At 44.7% G+C, this 5,562-nt stretch overlaps 1 non-coding gene across 1 annotated transcript; it reads left to right on the top strand.

Annotated features, from left to right (window-relative positions):
- Positions 1-222: 222 nt before the first annotated feature.
- Positions 223-413, top strand: LOC147685140 (small nucleolar RNA snR46). Its single transcript, XR_015300826.1, has one exon. It is a non-coding gene; the product is annotated as a small nucleolar RNA snR46 (small nucleolar RNA).
- Positions 414-5,562: the final 5,149 nt, after the last annotated feature.

The raw sequence follows: 5,562 nt of genomic DNA, 5'->3' as shown, positions 1-5,562 counted from the left end.
GGCCCATAGGAATGATTGTGAAATATTTCTTAATTTGCGAATTGCATTTTGCGAATTCGCAAATTGAGAATAATTTCAAGGGTGCAGGGGTGTCTCAAAGACACCCTGCTGCACCCCTGAAATTTACATGTGTGTGCATATGGCGCACATACATGCCCTATGGGCATGTATGTGCGTCACATGCCACCTTCACAAATGCAAAATAGGGCATTATTGAATGAAATGAAATCGCAAATTACCACCAACTACAAGTTGGTGGTAATTTGCGATTTCTTAACACAAATTCGCAATTTCTAGAACCCACATACATCGCATTTAAGGAATCGCAAAATTTGCGATTCCTTAAATGCTTAAGCAAAATAAGGAATCGCAAATTTTTGCGATTCCTTATTTTGCGATTTGGTGATACATTTAAAAAAATGCAAAAAAGCCTTTTGCGAGTCGCAAAGGCCGAAATTCGCCGAATTTCGGCCTTTGCGAATCGCCAAAGGCTTGATACATCTACCCCTTTGTGTCTTGCCTGCTGGAACATTCCTGTGACTAGATAAGCTGTTGTTTGACTTAATATATGCGGGCAAGCAATGTAGGGTTAAACTAGAGTATCTAGATCCTGAAGCTGGACCTCGATAGAGGAGGACTCGGACTCCCTGATTTAGAACTATACTACCTAGCTGGACTATTACAGTACGCCACTGTGTGGTGTGACACTGAACCTAACTGGGAAAAGAGCTTGCTTTCGGGACCCGCTGAGACCACTTGACTCCCGTACTTGCTAATGTGTGGTCAGAGTCTCCTGCCGGGAACCCTATTCAGTATTGCTCTGGTGACGCAAGTGTGGGAATAGCCATCAGGAAAGCCATAAAAAGTGCACCACATACCCCACTCCCTTCCCTTTGTTGGTTGTGACCATTTCTGCATATCCAGGATTCTTTGGATATTGAAAGCTTGATAGAAGGCGGATGTGAGAATGCAGGAGATTTGTATTTGAATGGTAACTTCATGTCTGGGGAGGAAATGGAGTTGCACCATGGCATCGACAACCAACAGTTCCTCCAATATGCGAGTATATCAGGCATAGTACGTGAGATCTGGCCCACTTTCCTGGAAGAATCTGAGCTGTTGCAGGTCCTTCAGGTAATCCTGGATTCCATCTCCTTTAAATGTATCAGTTCAGTTCATTATGTCTTTATTTCGAAATAAAATTCATAAAAGACAACATACAATACATAAAAATGTGTTAAAAAAACTGCAGACATGTCCCATAATATTAAAAAAGTTGTGAACATACAGTATGTACTTCATGTCATAACAATTAATTTAGATAGGAGTTCAATTTCTTGATACGGATCAACCACGCCCAACCCAGGAATTTAGCCACACAGATCACAAAAAGCTCAGATGTAATATTACAAAACTTCTGCAGGGCTTCAAGATATCCCCCACAATCCAAACTTCTGCATAAAGGTTTCAGCCATTTGAGTCGTGGGGCTCGATAAGCTGGGCAGGCAAAAAACAAATGGCCAATACTTTCTACATGATCCGGACACCAGGGACATTTATTGCTTACATTCTTCGCCCACTTTGTAGTAAAGGAATTAATGGGGAGTGTACCTACGCGAAACTGATGATACAGTTTCCGATCCAGGGTTTTGCATATCAGGTCCCAATAAGGCTCAAGGGAGGGTGTCAATTTGTGTGTTAAAAAAAGCCCCGTTAGGTTTGTGTCCGAAGAATGGGTAACCACAATAGATTTTATCGAGGCCCAGAATAGATCTTTAAAATCTTGTTTTGGGGGGAAGCTGGAACACCCGGGATTTATCCACAGCTCAGGAAGGCCCATTGCATACAAAACATGTTTGACTTCCCTGAGCCAGGGGATTCTATGGGCACCCCACAAAGATTTAACCTCATTCAACTCACGAGCAAAGAGGCTAAGCTCTGGAGTCGTCCATAACTGTCGCCAAAGTGCCACTAAACGAAACTGTGCCATCTCATCTAAGGGTCTGCAACCTAGATCTAATAACAATGGTTTGATGGGTGTGGATTGGGGAAGCCCTACCAAGTTCCGCAGGAACCTATTCTGGGCTGTAGTCAAAACTGACAAATCCTTGTAGCCCCATATGTCTGCTCCGTAGAGGGTAACTGCATTGACCTTGACCTCATATATTTTTAATGCTGGGGTAATACGTGACTAAATGCAGCCCTAAAATCCAATTTCGAACACAGATGTTGCCCTAAAATTGGCGGCATTGGATCGGGACTTAGGATGGTGAATGGCATAGTGCACATACACAGGTGCTCTAAGTAGCTAGCAATGTCCGCCTTAAGCTGGGGCATTTCTATTTTCTTTACCAAGCCTATTTGGCACCGTCTCGTTTACACAGAGCGAACCTGGCGAGATCAGCGGGATGCGCTAGATGCCAGACAGCACCAGAGATTTTTGTCACATAGCATGGACCACCCATTCTTGCAGGCAGTAACCCAGAGGAGCTACACAGGGAAACCAGAGTAGACATGGAGCTCACAGTGCGTCATTGTGTGTTGGGGCTGATACCACTTCCCAAAAAGGGGAAAGAAATGTGATTTAAATTTGCCCAACTGGGCCTTCTACTAGTGCGACGCCCTACAGCAATACACTGTGCCAGTCCCGCCCCCCCTGGCTGTCACCAAGTGGAGGTTGGACCTGTTGGAGTGTGCAGTGGCAGAGGAATGCAAGCTTAGGAGGGTGTGCACCAATGAAAATGCGGAAAAAGATCTTGAAAGCTGGGCTAGCATAGTGGTAGCTCTGGGAGAGCATGGTGAAGGGCAGAGAGATGAATGAGAACAGGGCAGGGGGAGGGAGGGGACGTCACAGCTTCAGCTGAGATACACACATCAGGGGCCACACTAGCTGCACCTGAATCGTCAGATAGTGAACACTCATTGAACATGTACAAATATGGAGACCAGGCCATTGAGTAGTTGTTGTGCTGACATTGTACACAAAGCGGAGAGCCCTCACTGTTGGCGACATCTGAGAACCCTGCATATATGGTAGCATGAGTGTTTGAGGGATCTGTTTCTTGATGCGCGTCTGGCCTTTCTGCTCTCCCCTAACACCTATCACACAATGGAAGATGTATATGTATGTACCTAATGTGCTATGCCGCAATGTTATCTGTATTTTTGCTAAATGAAACCTGAATTAAAAAAATTACAAAAATAAAAAATAGATGGGCATTTTTAGGTCTGGTAACCTGCAAAGATTTCTTCTGACCTCTAGGAAGGTACTCATGCATTCTTCGTTCCTGGGCACTGAATCACTTACATCATTCAGAGTAACCCTCTGTAGAGGCTTTGCTACTAGGGAAAAGTTTGAAATCCATTGGTGACAGTAGCCAACCATTCTCAGGAACATCCTGACAACTTTGTATATAGTGCATCGGTCCATTCTCAGGTTCACAAAGATAATTGTGTTGGATATCTTTCTCACGCCCTTCTGAATGTGCCCTAAGTATGGGAATTCCTCCTGACTGTACTGGAGATTACTTGGAGATACCTTGTGCCCATTTTCTGCTATGTAGCTTAACACAGCTATTTTGTCCAGTTTGCAGCTCCTTTTATTTTAGATGCCACCAGTAGGTCATCCATATATATTTCACAAGCACTGAAATACAGGCTAACTGTAAGGTCTCCAGCTTTTCTCCAAGTATTTGATTTGAGGTTGAGGGGCATTCTGCATACTCCTTTGGGACCCTACACCAAGCAATGTTTTTATTCAGAACTTTGTAGGCGGAAATAAAACAGATTGTCCTCTTGTAGGGAAATTAAAAAGAATGCTGGCACAAGTCTATAACTAACAAAGAACACACTAGAACAGAGGGGTGAGAGGATCAGGTCCCTCTTCGACCTGGCTCTCAGTCTTTTCCCTCCTCTTTTTGTGATACAAGTCTATAACTGTCAACCATTCCACTTCCGCAGGAATCTGGAAAATGATGACTTCAAGATTTGGTACCACAGGACAGCATGAGATTACAATTTGATTAACTTTTCTCAGGCTCTACACTGTCCTCCATTTTGTATTTACTTTTAGAAGTCTCATGATAAGGGAGTTACAGGCACTGCTTAGTACTTCTTTTAAAATACCCTGGTCTACCATCTGCTCAATTATGGGACTTATTCCTGCACTACCTATGGAGTGAGTTTGTACTGGTACATTTGGGGATAGACGGTTTCTGATTTTATCTTCAGGGGCTCTACTCCTTTTATTAGCCCAATGTCCTAGCCTCTAAAATCCTAAACTACCTTCTTTGCTGTGCATTTACAATCAGGAGGTAAGTCTTTCTTTGTTTTTTTATATCTTTATTGGTATTTTCGTACAGCAAGAAAGGAAAAAGCCCAACGAAACCAAACAATACAGCAATATAAAGACATTGGCACATTTCCAGACATTACATCAATATACCTTCGGTTCAGAATTACACATTTCAATTATGCATCGCAAATAAAAGGTTGATAGTGACTAGCAATACAGGTACTTATGCGGTCCAACTATGGAACACAGTGAAATCTCACGTCATATTCGTCTTTTCTCACTGCAGGGGATGTGGAAGTGGGTTACTAAACGGGCAGGAAAGAGTGAGGGTGTATCTACGTGTCAGATCCCGGATCGTCAGAAGTGGGTGTCACTAGTGGGGAAGTATCCACGTGTCCCGGTGTCGCTAGCGTGGGTCCCCTGGAAAGGTAGAGGGACCAAAAGTTTTAAGGCCTGTTACGGGGTGGAAGCAGCTCACTGTACGTCTCCGTTTGGGTGCAGTAAAACAGCATGTCTCTCGACCATTGTGTAATGGTAGGAGTCGGTCCTCTTAACCAACACAAGGCAACACATCTCCTAGCTATGAAGAAAGCCATGTCCACCAGGCGTCTATGTGCCTTAGGGAGTGGTTTAGAGTAACCCAGTAGTGCTGGAAGCGGGTCAGGTGGAAGCGTAATATCTGTAATGCGGTTAACTTCAGCAAATACTTCTCCCCAGAAGGCAGCAACTCCCGGGCAATCCCACACCACGTGTATGAAGTCGGCGACCAGTGCCCCACACCTTTCGCATTGTGGGCTCTCGCGTAGGCCGTATCGGTGTAAACGTTCCGGTGTATAATACACCCTATTTAAAAACTTAAAGTGGACTAGTCGATGATGTCCGTTAAGTGATATACGCCTAGTACTTGAGCAGCAATATAGCCATTTGTCATCAGATAGTTCCACCCGTAGGTCTCGTTGCCACGCCAGTCATGGCTTGGTGTATCTACCGTCCCTTTCGGAGAGCGCTGCGCGATATAACGTGGAAACCAACCTGGAAGGCGACTTAGCCCCAACTATTGCAGTCCGGGCCCTGACCTCTGGGGGCTCCACCATATCCTCACCGAGCTGATTCCTGAGGGCATGTCTCACTCTGTGGAATTGGTACTGTGCAAGCGTGGATGGAGTCCCTTTCCCCCCAGCAACATCCTCCCAGGAGCGAGCTATACCATTGTCAAAAAGATCCCCAATTGTATTTATGTTCAACGTCCTCAACGCTACAATGACTTC

The sequence above is a fragment of the Lissotriton vulgaris genome, chromosome 10, assembly GCF_964263255.1.
Source record: "Lissotriton vulgaris chromosome 10, aLisVul1.2, whole genome shotgun sequence".
Lineage (NCBI taxonomy): Eukaryota > Metazoa > Chordata > Amphibia > Caudata > Salamandridae > Lissotriton > Lissotriton vulgaris.
This window is presented reverse-complemented; position numbering and strand designations above follow the sequence as displayed.